The sequence below is a fragment of the Oryx dammah genome, unplaced genomic scaffold, assembly GCF_014754425.2.
Source record: "Oryx dammah isolate SB20612 unplaced genomic scaffold, SCBI_Odam_1.1 HiC_scaffold_17, whole genome shotgun sequence".
NCBI classification, from domain to species: Eukaryota; Metazoa; Chordata; class Mammalia; order Artiodactyla; family Bovidae; genus Oryx; species Oryx dammah.
The window spans coordinates 47,855,678-47,868,773 of record NW_024070201.1 but is presented as its reverse complement, the minus strand read 5'-3'; the positions used below and the strand labels follow the sequence as shown (position 1 = coordinate 47,868,773).

The 13,096-nt window shown below is 37.5% G+C and overlaps 2 pseudogenes; both read left to right on the top strand.

The window, feature by feature from the left end:
• Positions 1 to 1,597: 1,597 nt before the first annotated feature.
• On the top strand, positions 1,598 to 2,472 carry LOC120875929 (annotated as a pseudogene).
• An 18-nt stretch (positions 2,473 to 2,490) lies between these two features.
• On the top strand, positions 2,491 to 9,470 carry LOC120875928 (annotated as a pseudogene).
• Positions 9,471 to 13,096: the final 3,626 nt, after the last annotated feature.

The following is a 13,096-nucleotide window of genomic DNA, read 5'->3' as shown; positions in this document are numbered from 1 at the left end:
AATGAAAGTGTGAGGTAAGCAGTGGCTCGTTACTGAGAGTTTATTTCCAGAGATGAACCCAAAGTAGGCATCGCAATGTCTAGAGGGCTTGCTCTTGACCAGCACCCTGACAGTGGCCAATGGCAATTACCTGGGAATTTCACTGTTCAATAAACACACATACAGGAGCATTGCAAAATGCAGTTTTTCCTTCTTTCTCCCTCTGTCTCTGTCTCTCTGTCACAATACACTGTCTCCCTCTCTAAATTCATAATGTTTACACGCTTATTTTATTTTCTCAACATGATATATTTGTCATGGAAATATGGAGTTATACTATGGGTGAAAACAGAAGTCTGTGCTACTTTATCCTGATCTTGAACCACTCTGCCTCAAGTTGAGGTCCCAGAGTAAGTTCTTTTTTTCATTATTTAAGTTTATGGGGCTTCTCCTGATAGCTTCTCCATCATTTTGAAGGCATTCCAACAGTACTCTTCTCTATTTCCATTAGATAATTACAGAAAACAATTATCATCCCTATAATACCTTGTTATTCCAGACAGTTTTAATATGCCTTCCCCAGACCCATAATGATCTGAAGCTAATTCTGAAACAATGATCAAATTATCAGGTTTTCTCAGAGGAACTGATGTAGAGTGAAGAGTGAATAAAGAAGTTGTCATATACCACTAGAAACAACCTCAAACACAACAATCTAAAATGAGCCATTATGAAATGGAATAACTTTGGGAAAGTAGAGACATCAATGGAAATCTACTGAATTGTATTATTATCCTTTTATTATTATCTTTCTTTCTGGGCTCTGGGCTCTTTCAAGTACAGAGGTATGTGCCCACTGGTGTCTGCTCTTGGGCAGGCATCTCTGAATTTTTGTGCTTTTTTTCTTGTAATAATATGTATCTCTGATATTTTGTTTCTGTCTTTGACAGGATACTAGGTTTGATTTTGGAATTTTCTCTGTGTCAATAAATGATGAATGAATTATTAGAGAATTTCTGCATTTTCTAATTATTGAAGTGTGTGCATTCATGCCTGTGATTTTACTTTCTCACTTGCCTATTTCATTTTGGGTTGTATCTGCATTCTCATATGTGGATCCTTTGTTTTTCATGTGTCCCTCTTTAGCTAGGGACTTCATAAAAGGAATGAGGACTGCTAAATTATCCCATACTTCATGCTATGTTCTATGCTTTATAGGTTTGCCATGGGCTTGATAATAAACCTTCATGTATGCTCAGTCATGTCTGGTTCTTGGTGACTATAGTCTGCCAGGCTTCTCTGGCTGTGTAAAATTTCCTGGCAAGTATACTGGAGTAGGTTGCCATTTCTTCCTCCAGGCATGATAAACCTAACATGTTAAAAAAAATAGGACTAAATCTGTATGAGTATTATGTTCTTTAGACTGGACCATTTAAAATATTATGGCTTGATTTAGAATTTGAAAAAAAAAACAATAATAAATCCTTCCAAAGCAAAATCTTTCATATTATATTGAAGTGCTAAGTTAATCAGTTTTTATAACCAATTCTTACTGAAATTTCTTTTGTTCTTCCTCCTTCTAGTAGTGACAACTTTTCCTACTCTATGATTTAGAAGGATGTTTTGTCACAACAGGAGCATTTTTCATCCACTCACATTTTCCTCATCAGAATCCCAGGTCTGGAAGAGGTAAATGGCTGGATCTTCTTGCCTTCCTGCTCTGTTTACCTTGTGGCTTTATCAGTATGGACCAGACTCTCTGGGAGTCCATGTTCTAGTTTCTGGCCATCCTTTCAACAATTGATTTGGCCTTTTCAACAAACTTCAGTACCCTATATGCTGGGTATCTTCTGAGATTATCTTCTTCATGAGATTAATTTTGGAGATTGTGTGGCTCAGATGTTTTGACCCATGCTTTCACTGGCATCAAGGCTGATGTCCTGCTGGCCATGGCATCTGACCGTTGTGTGGTAATTTGTGCTCCACTCCACTACAGGACCATCTTGACATCCTGCGTGTTGCTGGGCATGAGTTTGTACACTTTAATTTGTCCAGTTCTGCTTACACTTCCCATGATCTATCTCATCTACCACCTACCCTTTTGCCAGGCTCATGTAATAATACTTCATTCCTACTGTGAGCACATGGGAATTGCAAAACTGTCCTGTGGAAACATTTATGTCAATGGTAATTATGGGCTCTTTGTGGTCTCTCTTTTTCTCCTGCACCTAGTTCCTGTTGGCATCTCCTATATTTACATTCTCCGTGCTGTTTTTCATCTGCCATCCCAAGATGCAAGGCTAAAAGCCCTAAGCACATGTGGCTCCCATGTTGCTGTCCTCTGTGTTTTCTATCTTCCCTCAGTCTTCTCCTTCCAGGCAAAACATACCCTGCTATATTCACATTCTTGTTGCCAACCTCTATTTGGTTATCCCACCCTCACTCGATCCCAGTATTTATGGTGTGTGGACCAAACAGATATTCCTTTATTAAAATATAAGGAGTATTACTATGTTCATTAAAAAGCATTTTGATCCAGAAAGAAAACCTGTGTGTGATCTTTCCAGAAAGATGGTGTGTCTAAATTTAGTGCTATCAAACTCCATGCTGGGGATTTGATTTCGGCTCATTAGTGATTCTATACTTTGAATAATCTGTAAAATGTTTCAAGTTCAAGTGCTGATTCCTATTGTGGAATTAAGAACTGTTTGCATGACTTCACTCTGAATGTGGATAATATGTGCAACAACCTCTCCTAGTGTAATGTTTCTTAATACTGTTTCCCCCCCAATTTTCCCTCTCAGCTTAAGGAAAGAAAGACAAGGAAACATATAACAAGAAACTTTGTTCCCATAAAATGGTTGTAAATATATTATTGATATTATTTATCTTAAATGTTAATTTTAATCAAACATATGAGGTAAGTTGAAATAACCGATTCAGAGACAATGTGACTACCAGAGGCTTTTTTGTCTTTCTGAGAGTCCAAATTTATCACTTTAAATTCAATAATTTCTGGGGAATGAAATTGTGATTTTTAATTCATGTAAATAGTAGCACTGTGTATGACCTCACAGTTTTTTCACTTAATATTAAACTTAGAGATATATCTATGCTAATACAAATAAGACATAGTTATTTCCTTTAAAACTAGTTATTTCCTTTAAAACTTTCCTTTAAAACTTCATTTGCATTTTATTTTTCCTCATCTTTTGATGACTTGAATAGTACTTTATTTTTAATTTAGAATCAATGTGACATCTTTATGAATTATTTTGTGCATATTTGAAAATTTTCTAAAGTTTCTATATTTGGAATTGTTAGAGAGTAGGCTACAGACTAAAAAGTATTGCTTTCTTGGATTGTATTTCTTATTTATTGTAATTTCCTTCCCACCTCACCAATTTTTCTGCCTAGCTTCATAAAAGTCTCATTACATGAGTTAAGTGCACTTGGTATTAACACTTTCTTATAAACCCTTTGCATTTACTACTTTATTTTTACATTAAATGTAGTCATTGCTGCTGCTGCTAAGTTGTTTCAGTCGTGTCCAACTCTGTGTGACCCCATAGACAGAAGCCCACCAGGCTCCCCCACCCCTGAGATTCTCCAGGCAAGAACACTGGAGTGGGTTGCCATTTCCTTCTCTGATACATGAAAGTGAAAAGAGCAAGGGAAGTCGATCAGTCGTGTCCGACTCTTAGTGACCCCATGGACTGCAGCCTACCAGGCTCCTCCGTCCATGGGATTTTCCAGGCAAGAGTACTGGAGTGGGTTGCCACTGCCCTCTCCAAAAGTAATAATTACCGATTATATTACCTATGGCACCACCTTCAATCACTTTCAAATTTAGGACTCTGCATAGCTTTATTATATACCATCATCTCAACATCTATTTTATTATTCAGATTTGTCCTTTATGTGTATGTATGAATTTTTACATTTTCTTCTAGTCTAACTGCAATTTGTTTTGGTGTAAAATGTAGACAAGAAAATTAAACAATCTCTTTCTCTATTCCTAACTTGTTTTATAACACAATTGATTTATTAAAACTACACAATTGAATTGTACTTAATCTTTCTTCATATTGCATTTCAATTTATACAAGAATATGATTTTCATTAATAGACTAGGCTTGTCTGCCTGTTCTTTACTCAGTATCACAATGTTTTAATCACTACAGATTTGTAATATATTTGAATAACTTTCAGAGCTGATTATCCTTCTGTAATTACCTTGCCCTCTTTTTGTTCTTTATTATACTTTTTACAAAAAGTGTTGTCACTTTGCCATAGTTAACAATATCCTCATGGAATTTTGAGTTAGCTTATTCTTGGGTTCACTTATACAATATATTGATTTCTTACAATATCAACTAATAATTAAATATTCTCCACACTTAAATAAGCACAGATGATAAGATGTTCCATGGTAATTTTGCACTGTGGCCACTTAGCTAAGCTAACATTCTATTTCCCAGAATCCTCTCCCCTATTACTTTTCAGTTTAGAGTTGATTACATAAGAAATGCAGAAGCTGCGGGCACAAATGTGAAATGGTAGTCATTTTTTGTTCTGTAATGTTCTTGCCTGGAGAATCCCAGGGATGGGGGAGCCTGGTGGGCTGCCATCTATGGGGTCACACAGAGTCGGATACATCTGAAGCGACTTAGCAGCAGCAGCAGCAGTTCTACACTTTACGGGCAATGACAGGTAAACCGTGATACTAGAGGGTTCTAATTTCTCCTCACTTCCCCCAGCTCCATGTCCAGCTCTCCATTCTACCAACCCTACTGACAAAGTTATTTCAAGTTCACACTAGGTACTGCAAGTACACAGGTGCAGTAGCCACAGGTTATAAACCATCTTCCATAAATTTCTATATCTTCTTCTTTTATGATTCTATCCCAGAAGCTGAAGTAGCTAGCTTTCTGCAGAAAGCAACTCATTTATGTATAACTAATATGTTTAGCAAATTTGTTTTCAAAACTTTTCTAGTGCCTTTTACACTTGTATCAATTCCTGTGATAAATTCTTTACTTCTTATACTCATAGTAGTTCTGAATCCTAACTGACATAATTATATACGCATGCATGTATGTGTGTGTTTATGTGTGTGTGTGTGTATGTATATGTATATCAAGAGTAGTTCTTGGGTAAAAAGTTCTTAAGAATGCAAATTTAGGATTAGTCCCTTATTCAATTAAAGTCATTAAGATCCCTGTTGGTAATGAGGACACTAGTGGTGCAGGGAATGCAGTGACTAAATTGTTGTGTATATTATTCCTCTAGACTTCCTTAGAAGTGAAGTGAAGTGAGGTCGCTCAGTCATGTCTGACTCTTTGCGACCCTGTGGACTGTAGCCCACCATGCTCCTCTGTCTATGGGATTTTCCAGGTAAGAGTAGTGGAGTGGGTTGCCATTTCCTTCTCCAGAGGATCTTCCCAACTTGGGGATCGAACCCAGGTATCCCACATTGTAAGCAACACTTTAATGTCTGAGCCACCAGGGAAGTCCTTGACCAAGTGCTTAAAAAAGGCAAGGCTCTCAGTGTCCAAGTATTTCTGCCAAAGAAGATTTTGATAAGAATAAAGACAGTATAGATTTGGCTTTTTGTAAAAAAAACAAGCTGGAGAACCTGAATAAAGGAAATAATGAGCTCAGGGTTTTAAATATCCAGCCCAAGGTCCTGGTAAGAAAATGGAAATCATTTTTTACTATCCTAAAGAAATATACATCTCTCACTAGTCCATTTATTGGGAAGAAGCAGAGTTCTCAGGATTAAAATGACATTATATGAGTATAACCCAGTGAAGCAAATCCTGAGTTCTGCCAAACCTCTCTTACGACTTGAAGCAGCTCTTCTCTTGTTTGAGGTTTATTGTCTCCCCTTGTCCAAAGAAAATGCAATACTCTACCCTGAGATAGCTGAATTAAAGTATATTGCTTATCTATCCCATAAGCTATTCCCATCGTTCCTTATACTTTCTAGAATGATGCTCTCTAATACAAATAAACTGTGGGTCACCTATGTACTTCAAGTTTTCTAATCATCCCTTTACAGAAGCTAAAGCAAAATGAAATTAATTTGGTAGACTATTTAATAAAACATAATATGGAAACATTATTTAAATATAAATTCAAGATAAAACATCAATTAAATACTTTACATCCTTTAAATATTCCAAGCAAATCTTAATTCAGTACTTTACACTTAAAACACAGGTTGCTTCATTCACTAAATTTTCAATGACTAAAATAAAATGCAGCCTTAGAAAAACAAAGCAAAATATCGCGTTGAACTGAAATTTTTTATACTGCTTCAGACTTTAAATTAAAATGAATAAATATTAAAATTAAGTTCTGTTGCATTTGCCAGACTTCAGATATTCAATAGTCATGTATGGCTGGTGTCTTACATAATTCTAGACCTATAACTGGACTCAAATGGCAGCAGACTCTAGGGAATAAAATATACTAACCAAAAGAATTGCAAGATTTTGTCACTTTGTACAGATAGAAACCTGGGGAGCATATGCCTTAGAATTTAGAATGAATCCTAAGATTATTAGATCTGAGTAGAAGGAAAATGACATTTCAAGAGACTGAATTTTAAAATGAGAATCCAGATTCGATGTTTCCAGGAGTGGCTCTAAGACTGTATTTGGTTGGTTGACTAAACACAAGAAAAAATATTCCTTAACAATAATTTGTGTAAAAGTTACTTGTATTTATTTTACCATTTGCAATAAGTAACCCTTTACCACAGCATATATGTGTTTGTCTGTGAGTGCATATAGTTGACCCTTGAAAAACATGGGTTTCAACATGGTCACTTATTTCTGGGTAGTTTTCAATACATATGTGCTATAGTACTACACTACCTATGGTTAATTGAATTCAAAGGTGCAGAACAAAAGATACATATGGTTGACTACAGAGTTATATGTGGAATTTTGACTGCATGGGAGTCAGTACCCCTAATGTATGCATCGTTCAAGGGTCAAATATAGGTAGCTGTGTATACATACATATCTATCTACATAGAGAAAGAGAGTTATATAATTATATATGTGTATATATATTTATATATGCAGTTATACAGTTATGTATCTATATATATACATATATATATATATACACACAAATCTTCAGCTAGCCATACCTCTCGATAAACCCATCATAAGACAAAAATGCATTTAATACATCTAACCTAGCAAACATCATAGTTGGGCCTAGCCTACCTTAAACCTACTCAGCACACAGTTACATTAGCCTACAGTTGGACAAAGTCATCTAGGACAAAATGTTTTTTGTAACAACATGTTGAATATATTATGTAATTTGAAAGAGATCAGCCTTGGGATTTCTTTGGAAGGAATGATGCTGAAGCTGAAACTCCAGTACTTTGGCCACCTCATGTGAAGAGTTGACTCATTGGAAAAGACTGTGATGCTGGGAGGGATTGGGGGCAGGAGGAGAAGGGGACGACAGAGGATGAGATGGCTGGATGGCATCAGTGACTCAATGGACATGAGTCTGAATGAACTCCGGGAGTTGGTGATGGACAGGGAGGACTTGTGTGCTGCGATTCATGGGGTCGCAAAGAGGTGGACATGACTGAGCGACTGAACTGAACTGAACGGATACTGAAAGTGAAACACAGAATGGCTGTGTGGCTACAGGATAGTTTTAAACACATAAGTTGCTTCTATTTATATATATACACACATATTGAGAGAGAAAATTGGAAGATCTCACTGTTTACAACATCATATAACTTCTGCATAAATATCGATTCAGTTATAAAGAAGATATTTGAGATTAAACAAGGAGTTATTTGATAAGAAACAATGTTTGGTTGCCAGTTCTGTAACTTTTTCTGCCCAATAATGATTGCATTTTCAGCCCTCCAGCCTCCTTTCTTAGCTCTCCATGCTCTTGGCAGAAAGCACGCATTTTAAAGCTATGGGGCATGGTCAATGATGTGTCACAAAGAAGAAATTCTAGTAAAATTATTCTTAAGATTATTCAATATCCTGCTTTTCAGTCTCATCTTCCTTCCCTCCCTCTCTTGTTTCTATGAAACAAAGATTTAGAGTAATAAAATTAATTCAGTTTTCTTTAAATTCCAATTATAAGTTTTCTTAAGGTAGAAGATTTCAATCAATCTGGTAAAACAACAACAACAACAAAGGTTACTGATGAGGTTCTTTTTTGATATTGGGATAAACAGATAATTGCTCCTTTCCAGTACTAGTAAACATCATGGTAACAGACTGGAACCTCCCAACACGGATCAGCACACATTTGTAATGAACGCATTATATGAAATCACAAGCAAGATGCCTCTTTCAATGGCACCCAGTTTCACCTCTCCTCCTTCCTGTTGCTGGGACTCCCAGGACTGAAAAACATTCACATCCAGATTGGCTTTCCTTTTTGTGCTGTGTATCTGATCACACTCATAGGCAACTTCACCACCTTGTTTGTCATCCAGACTGAGCACAATATTCACCAGGCTATGCTCTGCTTCCTGCCTATGCTGGCTACCATTGACTTGGGGCTGTCCACAGCCACCATCCCTAAGATGCTGGGCAGATAATTCAGCTGAAGGGAGATAATTTTTGATGTCTGCCTCACTCAAATGTTTTTCATTCACATCTTTACTGGCATGGAGTCAGTAGCCCTTCTTGCCATGACTTATGACTGTTATGTAGCTATCTGTAACCTTCTTCATTATAGCACTTCTGACTGGGCTTCCCTGGTGGCTCAGTCAGTAAAGCATCTACCTGTAATGTGGGAGACCTGAGTTCAATCCCTGGGTTGGGAAGATCCCCTGGAGAAGGAAATGGCAACCCACTCCAGTACTCTTGCCTGGAAAATTCCATGGATGGAAGAGACTGGTGGGGTTGCAAAGAGTTGGACACGACTGAGCAACTTCACTTGTTCACTTGTTCATTACAGCACAATCCTTACTAAAAAGATAGTATCTCTTATTGGTTTGGGGATGATAGGGAGATCAGTCCTCTGTGTATTTCTTTTTGTATTCCTCATCTTGCAACTGCCCTTTTGTGGACACCAAGTCATCCCCCACATGTACTGTGAGCACATGGGTCTTGCTCCTCTGGCCTGGGCAAGGATCAGGGTCAACATCATATATGGTCTGGGGACCATTGCTCTCCTGGGATTTGACATAATGGCCATTGCTCTCTCCTATGTTCAAATTCTTCATGCTGTTTTCCATCTCCCCTCCTGTGAGGTCAGACTCAAGTCTCTCAGCATCTGTGGTTCCCATATATGTGTAAGTCTAACCTCCAGCCCTGTGCTCTTTTATGACACATTGATTTGGCTGAAATGTTCCCTGCTACATCCATATTCTTCTGGCCAGTCTCTATGTGGTTATTCCACCAATGCTTAACCCTGCCATCTATGGAGTTAGGACCAAGCAGATTCATGAAAGAGTGCTCAGAATATTCATCCTGAAATAAATAGCAAACAAATACCTCCAGTTTTGGTCCAAAAGATTAAATGTTGACATGTATACATCTGAGAAATGAAGAGAGGCCTTGAAAATGGCAAATAGGTGCAGCCACGATTACTTACTGGAAAGGATGTCTTTTAAATGTGGATCTTATTTATTTATGGAATGAGAGAATAACCTTTGACTTTTAAATAGTGTGAGTGAGTGAACATTCTATATGATTATTTGGAAGGTGGACAAGAGATATGTTCATGATTTCCAAGATATACGTCATGTCTTTTGTGACTAGGTCAAGTAACAGAAGATATTTTTCTATTTTCTCTATGGGTACCAGGTATTCCTCTTCCTCTCCTCTTCCTTTTTCTCTCTACCTCTTTTTTTTCCTAGAAAATGTCATTTTAATTTCAGTATTCAAGTGAGTTTTATGACCTCTTGAAAAAATAAATTTTCTTTTAAATTATGTATGGGGTTGTCCTCCCAATCACTTTAGTATTTGGATCTTCTAAAATTCTTAACCCAGCCCTGAATACAAAGACTCTAAGAACAAAGGGTTAAGGAATCAAAGATGAAAGCTAGTACACTCACAACTATTTATATCCCCAAAGCTTTGACATTCTGCAAGAGCATGCCGTTTCCCAAACACTAACTTCTCTTTACAAGGTTATGATTATTAGCTGGGATTTGAAGCACAATAATAATACTGCCAGTTAATGTGAAACTCAATTATGAAGACTTGAGATTTTTGTTTTATCAAAACAGAGAATTGAAATTCTTTTATGCCATAAATGTGCATTCACAGTCCATGAACTATGCTCTGATTTTATTTAGGGATAGAATATTTTCCTGTCAGACCCCATTCTTCCCATTTCTTGGTAGAAACATGGTATGGAGTGCATCTCTTGGCTTCCTGCTAGTGTATAGTACACTCCTGCACAACCCACTTGCAGTGCCTACCAGCCCTGCTGTAGGACATGATTTTTCCTGGTGCTGTTCTTCACTTCATATCCTGTACTTGATGGGAGTATGTGACATGCTGCTCTGACACTATTCAATTAGTGTTTGTCTTTATACTGGTGCCCTTGCTTACTGCATGTGTCGCTTACAGCAACAGTTTAAGGGGTTCGGCAGAGCTGGAGAAACCATGCATTCAGGAGGCATGTGCAGTTGATAACAGACCAGTTTACATGCCTTATGAAGGTAGTCAGGAGACAGATCTGTAGGCTTGCTTCTCCATATTCTGATACCATGAGCTAATGAAAGAACAAGGTTTCGTGAGGCTTAGTGTACTAATGGGATTCCCAGGTGGCTAAGTTCATAAAGAAACTGCCTACAATGCAGGAGACATCTGAGATATAGGTTCAATTCCTGGGTTGGAAAGATCCCCTGAAGGAGGGCATAGAGACCCACTCCAGTAATCTTGCCTGGAGAATCCCATGGACAGAGGAGCCTGGTGGGCTACAGTCCATAGGTCACAAAGAGTTGGACATGACTGAAGCGACTGAGCAACAATACTGCTCATCCTTGGGTCAACTGAGCTTGCAATTTCTTTTTAAACTAGTTGCTCTAATAATCATATGGTAAGTAGGTTTGATCACTCATCTTTCTGAGGTCAGGTACTCGATTTAAACACAGAGTCACTTATATTTCTGAAGTCTTTCAGCATCATGATGATTGGGACATAAACTCTGGGTTGAGAAGTTTGAAAAAAACCTTTATACATCATATTCACTTCCTTGTTCTTTTTATGAAACTAAAATTCCTGATTGGAAAAGCAAAATTTTTTCTAGATACAAGAATGAAATTTTAAGAGGTGTTTTGAATTAATTGTGGAAGCTATAAACAATTTCATTGTCCCCAATGTCAGAATTTGAAAAAAAAAAAAGATTTTGCCTTACCTTACTCTAGCTCGCTCTTTATTCTCTTTCTTCTTTTCTTTCTCCTCTTCCTTCTTCTGATGCTCATCTTTATTCTTTTCCTCTATCCTCCAAATTTCTGTCAGTCAGTTCAGTTCAGTCACTGAGTCTTGTCCGACTCTTTGAGACCCCATGGACTGCAGCACACCAGGCTTCCCTGTCCATCACCAACTCCCAGGGCTTGCTCAAACTCACGTCCATTGAGTCGGTGATGCCATCCAACCATATCATCCTCTGTCGTCTCCTTCTCTCTTGCCTTCAATCTTTCGCAGCATCAGGGTCTCTTTCAATGAGTCAGTCCTTCACATCAGTTGGCCAAAGTATTGGAATTTCAGCTTCAGCATCAGTCCTTCCAATGAATATTCAGGACTGATTTCTTTTAGGATTGACTGGTTTGATCTCCTCCCTGTACAAGGGACTCTCAAGAGTCTTTGCCAACAACACAGTTCAAAAGAATCAATTCTTTGGCACTCAGTCTTCTTTATGGTCCAACTCTCACATCCATACATGACTATTGGAAAAACAATAGCTTTTACTAGATGGACCTTTGTTGGCAAAGTAATGTCTCTGCTTTTTAATATGCTGTCTAGGTTGGTCATAGTTTTTCTTCCAAGGGGCAAGTGTCTTAATTTCATAACTGCAGTCACCATCTGCAGTGATTTTAGAGCCCCCCAGAATAAAGTCTGTCACTGTTTCTGGTGTTTCCCTATCTTTTTGCCATGCAGTAATGGGACCGGATGCCATAATTTTAGTTTTTTGAATGTTGAGGCAATGGCAAACCACTTCTTGCCTTCAGAATGCCATGAAGAGCATGAAAAATTTCTTCAGCCTTTTTCAATATGTCTTACTATAGCTCTCTCTCCCTGTCTTACACACCTCTTCCTAACCTAATTTAGTTCTCCATTTCATTTACATTCAAAGTACAAACAACTTTTTTCTTATTGGTTTTAATGAGTAGACTGATTGGTTAGTAGAGTAATTAGACACAGGAAGTATAAGTAAAGGAAAGCAGTTAAGTAAATGAAAAATTCACTCCTATAAACAGAAATTCTGTATGTTTAAAATTAAATACATAGCCATCTCATTAAAATAGTTCTTATACAGTTTATCACATTTCACATGCTAGCAAAGTAATGCTCAAAATTCTCTAAGCCGGGCATCAATAGTACCTGAACTGAGAACTTGTAGATGTTGAAGCTAGATTTATAAAAGGCAGAAGAATCAGAGATCAAATTGCCAACATCCACTGGATCACAGAAAAAGCAAAAGAATTCCAGATAAACATCTATTTCTGCTTTATTGACTACACTAAAGTCTTTGATTATGTGGATCACAACAAACTGTGGAAAATTCTTAAAGAGATGGGAATACCAGACCACCTTACCTGCCTCCAGAGAAACCTGTGTGCAGGTCAAGAAACAACAGTTAGAACTAGACATGGAACAATGAACTAGTTTAAAATTGGTGAAGGAGTTCATCAAGGCTGTCTATTGTTATCCTGCTTATTTAACTTATATGCAGAGTACATCATGTGAAAAGCCAGGCTGGATGAAGCTCAAGCTGGAATCAAGATTGCTGGATAAAGTATCAACAACCTCAGATATCAATGCCACCCTAATGGCAGAAAGTGAAAGAGGAAAAGCAGAGCCTCCTGATGAAAGTGAAAGAGGCTTAAAGTTGGCTTAAAACTCAACATTCAGAAAAACGAAGATCATGGCAA